General features: G+C 47.4%; 1 pseudogene; it reads right to left on the reverse strand.

The window, feature by feature from the left end:
* Positions 1-4,938: 4,938 nt before the first annotated feature.
* On the reverse strand, positions 4,939-6,555 carry LOC124681708 (annotated as a pseudogene).
* Between the last annotated feature and the right edge of the window lie 2,679 nt (positions 6,556-9,234).

Genomic DNA, 9,234 nt, shown 5'->3' on the forward strand with positions numbered 1-9,234 from the left:
AAAGGTCCAAGGAGATAGATTGCATTTGATTTCTCGTTTTTGATAGATCTCAACTAAGGACATCCATACCGGGACAACATAGAAAACAGATAATGGACTCCTCTTTAATGCATAAGCATTCAACAACAGATAATATTCTCATAAGAGATTGAGCATTAATGTCCAAACTGAAACTTCCTCCATGATTCATGGCTTTAGTTAGCGGCCCAATGTTCTTCTCTAACAATATGCATACTCAAACCATTTGATCATGATAAATCACCCTTACTTCAGACAAGACGAACATGCATAGCAACTCACATGATATTCAACAAAGGTGTAATAGTTGATGGCGTCCCCGTAAACATGGTTACCGCTCAACAAGCAACTTATAAGAAATAAGATACATAAGCTACATATTCTTTACCACAATAGTTTTTAAGGCTATTTTCCCATGAGCTATATATTGCAAAGACAAGGAATGAAATTTTAAAGGTAGCACTCAAGCAATTTACTTTGGAATGGTAGAGAAATACCACATACTAGGTAGGTATGGTGGACACAAATGGCATAGGTTTTGGCTCAAGGATTTGGATGCACGAGAAGTATTCCCTCTCAGTACAAGGCTTTGGCTAGCAAGGTTGTTTGAAGCAAACACAAGTATGAACCTAAGTACAGAAAAACTTACATAAGAACATATTGCAAGCATTATAAGACTCTACACTCGTCTTCCTTGTTGTTCAAACACTTCACCGTAAAATATCTAGACTTTAGAGAGACCAATCATGCAAACCAAATTTCAACAAGCTCTATGGTAGTTCTTCATTAATAGGTGCAAAGTACATGATGCAAGAGCTTAAACATGATATATTGAGCAAAACAATTGCCAAGTATCAAATTATTCAAGACCATATACCAATTACCACATGAAGCATTTTCTGTTTCCAACCAAATAAGAATGAACGAAACAGTTTCAATCTTCGAAATGAACATTAAAAGTAAAGCTAAGAACACCAGTGTTCATATGAACGAGCGGAGCGTGTCTCTCTCCCACACAAAGAATGCTAGGATCCGATTTTATTCAAACAAAAACAAAAATAAAAACATACAGGCGCTTCAAGTAAAGCACATAAGATGTGACGGAATAAAAATATAGTTTCACTAGAGGTGACCTGATAAGTTGTCGATGAAGAAGGGGATGCCTTGGGCATCCCCAAGCTTAGATGCTTGAGTCTTCTTGAAATATGCAGGGATCAACCACGGGGCATCCCCAAGCTTAGACTTTTCACTCTTCTTGATCATATTGTATGATCCTCCTCTCTTGATCCTTGAAAACTTCCTTCACACCAAACTCAAAACAAAATCATTAGAGGGTTAGTGCATAATCAAAAATTCACATATTCAGAGGTGACACAATCATTCTTAACACTTCTGGACATTGCCCAAATCTACTGAAAGTTAATGGAACAAAGAAATCCATTCAACATAGCAAAAGAGGCAATGCGAAATAAAAGGCAGAATCTGTCAAAACAGAACAGTCCGTAAAGACGAATTTTTTAGGGCACTTAACTTGCTCAGATGAAAAAGCTCAAATTGAATGAAAATTGCGTACATATCTGAGGATCACACACGAAAATTGGCAGATTTTTCTGAGTTACCTACAGAGAGGCCTACTCAAATTCGTGACAGCAAGAAATCTGTTTCTGCGCAGCAATCCAATTTAGTCTCAACACTTGGAAGATTTTTCTCTATGGCCTCCAACTTTTTCATGACATCTTCAAGAGAGATTTCAATTTTAGCTTCATTAACAGGTGATATTCCAACTAGACTCTCAATAATGCAACTAGCTTCTAAAGCAGGAGTGCCTAGGAAATTACCTCCCGCAAGAGTATCAAGAACATACCTATTCCAGCTAGAGATACCAACATAAAAGTTCCTAAGTAGGATAATAGTGGAGTGTTTCTTGGTGCACCTATGATGAGCATCACTAATTCTATACCAAGCATCTTTAAAACTCTCTCCCCCTTGTTGCTTAAACGAACGAACTTCAATTTCAGGATTACTCATTTTAGCAAAAATAAACTAAGCAGAACAGAATTAAATAAAGTAAAACTAGTAACTAATTTTTTTGTGTTTTTGATATAGAGAAAGCAAACAAGACAAATGAAATAAAGCAAGTAACTATTTTTTTGTGTTTTTGATATAGAGAAAGCAAACAAAACAGAAAATAAAATAAAGTAAAGCAAGACAATAAACAAACTAAAGAGATTGGATGTGAGAGACTCCCCTTGCAGCGTGTCTTGATCTTCCCGGCAACGGCGCCAAAAAAAGAGCTGCTGGCGTGCAGTTGACGTGGGAGTTAGAAATCTCTGTGGTGTAACTTTTCTTCAGGTCCCCGGCAACGGCGCCAGAAAAAGAGCTTGATAACGCGTGAAGCACACGTCCGTTGGGAACCCCAAGAGGAAGGTGTGATGCGTACAGCAGCAAGTTTTCCCTCGCAAGAAACCAAGGTTATCGAACCAGTAGGAGATGAAGGCCACGTGAAGGTTGTTGGTGAAGGAGTGTAGTGCGGCGCAACACCAGGGATTCCGGCGCCAACGTGGAACCCGCACAACACAATCAAAATACTTTGCCCCAACTTAACAGTGAGGTTGTCAATCTCACCGGCTTGCTGTAAACAAAGGATTAAACGTATGGTGTGAAGAATGATGTTTGCTTGTGAAGAACAACAGAGAACAGAGATTGCAGTAGATTGTATTTCAGATGTAAAATAATGGACCGGGGTCCACAGTTCACTAGTGGTGTCTCTCCAATAAGAAATAACATGTTGGGTGAACAAATTACAGTTGGGCAATTGACAAATAGAGAGGGCATAACAATGCACATACATATCATGATGACTAATATGAGATTTACTTAGGGCATTACGACAAAGTACATAGACCGCTATCCAAGCATGCATCTATGCCTAAAAAGTCCACCTTCGGGTTAGCATCCGCACCCCTTCCAGCATTAAGTTGCAAACAACAGCACAATTGCATTAAGTATGGTGCGTAATGTAATCAACACAAATATCCTTATACAAAGCATTGATGTTTTATCTCTAGTGGTAACAAGCACATCCACAACCTTAGAACTTTCTCGTCACTCGTCCTGCATTCAATGGAGACATGAACCCACTATCTAGCATAAATACCCCCTCTTGGAGTCACAAGTATCAACTTGGCCAGAGCCTCTACTAGCAACTGAGAGCATGCAAGATCATAAATAACACATATATGATAGATCAATAATCAACTTGACATAGTATTCCATATTCATCGGATCCCAACAAACACAACATGTAGCATTACAAATAGACGATCTTGATCATGATAGGCAGCTCACAAGATCTAAACATGATAGCACAAGAGGAGAAGACAACCATCTAGCTACTGCTATGGACCCATAGTCCAAGGATGAACTACTAACACATCAGTCCGGAGGCGATCATGGTGATGTAGAGTCCTCCGGGTGATGATTCCCCTCTCCGGCAGGGTGCCGGAGGCGATCTCCTGAATCCCCCGAGATGGGATTGGCGGTGGCGCCGTCTCTGGAACTTTTTCCGTATTGTGGCTCTCGGTAATAGGGTTTTCGCGACGGGGAGTTTAAGTAGGCGGAAGGGAAGAGTCGGAGGATGCACGGGGGCCCCACACCATAGGCCAGCGCAGGCCCCATGCTGGCCGCGCCGCCCTATGGTTAGGGCGCCTCGTGGCCCCACTTCGTATCCTCTTCGGTCTTCTGGAAGCTCCGTGGAAAAATAAGACTCTGGGCGTTCGTTTCGTCCAATTCCGAGAATATTTCCTGTGTAGGATTTCTGAAACCAAAAACATCACAAAACAGGAACTGGCGCTTCGGCATCTCGTTAATAGGTTAGTACCGGAAAATGCATATAAATGATATAAAATGTATATAAAACATGTGAGTATTGTCATAAAACTAGCATGGAACATAAGAAATTATAGATACGTTTGAGACGTATCAGCCCGCTACCACGTTGACCTGCAGGCGGTGGAGGAGGCGACGTAGGTGGCAGTGAAGAGAGCCCACTAGGACTCCTCCATGCTCGAGGCTATCGAACGCCGCCGCCGGCAGAAGAAGGAGGCCATTCAGCGGTGAGCGCGGCGCAAGTCGTTTGTCGCCCCGATGTACTCCGACGACGGTGCGAGCCCCTCAGGCCACTCCGGCGGCCAGTAGTTGGCTCCGTGATTGCGAGCAACCCTGGTCGTAGTAGGCTGCGCGACGACGAGTAGGTATGGCCATCGTAGGTTTAGGTTAACTCGACTATTATATCTCTATAGATGGTCCTTTTGGCCAATGAACAATAATGAGAAACTGTTTTGCTTATCTTTGTCACTCCCTAGCGGCTGAGATGGGACCAATGCGGTCACGTGGCGCGACCGCGTAGTGTCTGCGCAGACACAAACATGTCGTATATTTGGGCTACATTTGCATCTCGGTGGACAGCCTGGTCACTGCGCGTAGGGCTGCTAGGATTGAGTGCGGACGGATTTTTTGACGGCGCGGTCACAAACGGTTGCAGCACGTCAGTTTGCGTCGGTCATGCCCTAATGACTGAGTAGAATTGAAAGAAGATGTCACCTATGTTTTCTTTTTTATCTCTATTCAATTAACATATTACTTCTATAAATAACATCAATGAATATAATATTTTACCTAGGTTTACAATGTGATTATCACAAAGCACATTAATACATTTTTTTCATTAAGAAGGGATATGACTACAAGAGTTTGAAGTGGCAGTGAAATATATTATCAGAAGAGGGTTAATCACTACTTTGTCAGCCAAGAAACACAAGAAAAAAGATAAACGAAGTAAATAGGAGCAATATTGATCTACATCGCCCTGGAGTTGACACCACAATATGCTTTTTCACGTGAAGTCACGCAGCATAATCATCAGACGTACGTGTTAGGCGGGTACGTGTCGACGCAATCTACCCACGGGTTACAGCTAATGTTTTCCGATCCCGGCGCCGCGGCGGCGGGCGACACCGCTGGCACGTCGCGGAGCGCGCGCCACACCGCGCTGTTGCACTTGAATCCGGAGCCGAAGCCGATCTGCCACACGCGATCGCCGCGCTTCACCCGGCCCTTGGCTTCGGCGTAGGCGAGCTCGTACCACAGCGAGCTGCTGCTGGTGTTGCCGAACCGATGTAGCGCGCACTTGCTCGGCTCCATGTCCTCGTCCTCCAGGCTCAGGCTGCGCTGCACCTGCTCCAGCACGGCGCGGCCGCCGGCGTGCACGCAGAAGTGTTCGAACGCGCGCCGGAAGTCCGGGATGTATGGGCGCACGCCCCTGGAGCGGAACACGCGGCCCATTACCAGGGCCTTGAGGAACTTGAGCAGCTCGGTGATGGGGAGGACCAGGGGACCTAGCGTGGTCATGTTGGTCGTGAGCGCGTCTGCGGCCACCGCCATGAGCCCCTTCGCCAGCGACACGCCGACCTTGCCACCCTCGTCCTCGCGCTGATACACGCAGTTGAAGCCCTCATCCGTGCCACCCTTGTGCGTCCGCACGGTGTGGAGCAGGCGGTACTTGGCGCGGCCGGCGTCGGCGCGCCGGTTCGAGAGCAGGGCCGCGGCGCCGCCCATGCGGAAGATGCAGTTGGATAGCAGCATGGACTTGTCGTTGCCGAAGTACCAGTTGAGGGTGATGTTCTCGGTGCTGAGGACCACCGCGTACGAGTTGGGGTGCGCCTGAAGCATGTCCTTGGCGAGGTCAATGGCGATCAGGCCGGCGCTGCACCCCATGCCGCCGAGGTTGAACGACTTGATGTCCTCGCGCATCTTGTAATAGTTGACGATCATGGACGCCAGCGACGGCGTCGGATTGAATAGACTGCAGTTGACGACGAGGATGCCCACGTCGCGGCGCGGGTTGATACCGGTGGACGCGAAGAGAGCGTCCAGGCATCCGAACATTACCGCTTCGGCCTCCAGCCGCGCCTGGAGCATGTTCAGCCTAGGCGGCCGCGCCCGGACGCCGGTTGGCAGGTACGTCTCGTCTCCGAGGGCGGAGCGGCTCGTGATCCTGGTCTGGAAAGCCAGCGTCTCGTCGTTGAAGCACCCGGTGCTCTTGGTCATCTCCAGGAAGGCCTTCTTGGAGATCTTGTGCTCGTCCTCCGGTTTGTAGCACGCGAACTCCACGAGGTACACCGGGCGTGGCCGCTTGAGGAAGTACACCGTGAGGAGGACCATGGCGGTGCCGAGCCACGCGACGCAGGTGAGCATGTCCATGGAGTAGTGGATGACGTCGAGGCGGACGAGTGAGTAGGCGGCCGACGCGAGCACTGGCACGGACATTATCGCCAGGTACGACTTGAGGCTGCCGGCTTAGCGGATCCCCAGCTTGACGTAGTTGAGGTTGACGGAGCGGGAGAAGTCCGGGAGGCGGCGACGGATCCTGACGATGATGCTTGGCGACCGCTCGGTGCCCTGAGCGGCGTCAACGCGGAAGGACATCTCGGCCGTGAGGCGCTCCCGCTCTATGACAGCCGCCGGCGCAGACTCCATGGATCTAATAAGCTCTCCTGCGGTGGAAACAAACTTGTGGAATATATGCAGCTGACGGGGTGGTGAAACTTATAATAGGTGTCCAAACTACGAACCATAGACGGAAGCTTCATCCGATTCGAATTCCATATCGGTGTACTGACCGATCGACCACACAACTTGAGACGGAACTGAACCATATACGTACGCACAGTTCGGCGCGTATCCAAAGTCCTATACGAGACATTGAGACAACCATGACCTGCAATCCGGGGCTAATTAAGTTTTTGTCTCAAATTTTGAACACGTGAACATACTTTTTTAAACCCATGAACTTATTTTTGAACCACCGAGAACATGTTTCCGAAACGCCTTTAACTTTTGTAAAAAAAACTTGTTAACATTTTTGGAAGTTCCTAACATTTTTTCCAACACGTGAACATATTTTCAACAACCGTGAACATAATTTCAAATCCCATGATTTTTTAAAGCTAGTTATAATAATTTCAGGAGACAGGCCGATACTTTTTTGAACACGTAAAGATTTCTTAAAAGCATACTCTTGTTTTGAAAGCTTACATTATTTTTTTAGAACATGAACATTTGTTTAACACGTGATTTTTTAATATGAAAAGAAACATATAAAACCGAGAAGATACACAAAATAAAACATAAAACATAAAATAAAATAGAATGAAAAACAAACAAGAAATAAAAGGGAACATACAAATGGAGAATCAATAAAATAGTAGAAAAAAATAAAAATAACAAACGAAGATAAACTGACTGAAAACCAGGAACCACAAACGTGGGTACAAGAGAAATAAGAAACAGATCAACTCCCACAGAATCCGTCTCGTATCCCCATGCCCACCGCGCACCTGCGAAACCAGACCTTTTCCAGTCAACAAACCGAATTCTCTTCGGCATCTGCCTGATCCCCCTTTTCATATATATAAACCCAGCCGCCCGGAGGTCACTCGATCAGATCGGCATGGACTCCAGCAAGCGCCGCCGCGTCGAGCAGCCCGACGATACCACCGACCGGCTGGGCGACTTGCCGGACTGCCTCCTCCACGACATACTCTCTCGCCTCGGGTCACGGCAGACCGTGCAGACGAGCCTCCTGTCGCGCCGGTGGAGGCACCTCTGGCGCGACGTGCTCCGCGGCAACGTCATCGTCAACGAGTCGGAGTTCGCCGGCGAGCAGTGGGAGTGCTTCGAGGACTTCGCCGACCACGTCCTCCCGGCGTCGATCCCGACGGAGACGCCGCATCTCGACGCCTTTGGCCTGAACCTGGTCAGCCAGAGGGTCACCTACAGCTGCTCCGACAGGTGGATCCGTCGCGGGCTCCGACGTTGCCCGGCAGCCGTCGACATCCGTACCGCCGACAACGTCGCCGTCAGCTGGCAGCCGCACTGGTCCTGTTTGGACGGCTCCCGGCCGCAGCCCGACGTGTCGGCCGGTGGCTTGTGTGCTGCCGGCTTCACCCGGCGCCTGACCAAGCTGCACCTCGTCGGAGTTGCCATGTCGGCCACCTTCTTGGAGGACCTCGGCACGTACTGCCCGGTGCTCGAGGACCTCCTCATAGAGAACTGCCGGATGATGGTCAATCTCGTCTGCATCGCCTCACCCACTCTACGGAACCTTGCACTCGTCCAACTCCGACACCACCTCGCCTGCGCCAACCTCAGGATCAAAGCTCCCCTCCTTGTCCGCCTACGCCTTGAGCTGGCCTACGACGGGCTGAACTCCCACTGCGTGGCCGCGGGATTGGCCACCGGGACGGAGCCGCTCGCGTTGGTCAGGGAGGTGTTGATCCGGCTAACGGACACCAGCCACCATTTGCAGCGGAACGAGCGACGGCGTAAGAAGGGAAAGCTCGAGTTCTTGACGTCCATGCGTGCCTTGCTGGCGCTCCTCCCAAACGCTGTCAAACTACATCTGGCCGGATTCACAACGACGGTAAGTACGCACGCCATGAACAATGCACGAGACAGGTTTTTTTAAGCACGTGTACGCCTACACGCAAAATTATTGTATAGCTTTTTTGTGTACCAACTTGTTATTAAACAATACCTTTTTTTTCGATAAGGTGTTAAACAATACCTACACATATATTGTAGTACAAAACTTAATATGTTGTGCTACTAGAGAAAAAATAGATAAGATAAAATTAAATGATTTTAATATTCACATGTATTTTCTTTCTGTTGCTATTTTGTATAGCCCACATAATTAACATAAGATTTTTTTTTCGAACGAGATCTAGACATGCCCAATGTTGTCCTACTGCTACACTCCTTTCTTAGATTTTTTGTTGCAATTTTGTCAAAACAAAAATTCAGCTAAAAAATTCTCTCCTTCCATGCATTCTTCATAGTTTTCTTATCTCTCACCATGTATATGTGAAATTATCAATGTGTAATGCATTCATCTTCCAGGCGTTGCTAGAGGAGGAATCCCAAGAGTTTCCAGTTCTCCATCGCTTGAAGACCTTGATCTTAGAAGGATGTGATCTTGGAGTGGAGTTCCAGGCGCTGCCAGGCATCTTCCAGAACACATCTGACTTGGAGAAACTTGGGTTGCACCACTGCACGGTATGATTAACATTCATGGAACTTTCATTAATCGGTTCTTACAATTCATTCTTTACTTTGGCTCTAACTATGTACTCTCACATGCACTGAGCCTTGTAT

This window comes from Lolium rigidum, chromosome 1, assembly GCF_022539505.1.
Source record: "Lolium rigidum isolate FL_2022 chromosome 1, APGP_CSIRO_Lrig_0.1, whole genome shotgun sequence".
In the NCBI taxonomy this organism is placed as follows: domain Eukaryota; kingdom Viridiplantae; phylum Streptophyta; class Magnoliopsida; order Poales; family Poaceae; genus Lolium; species Lolium rigidum.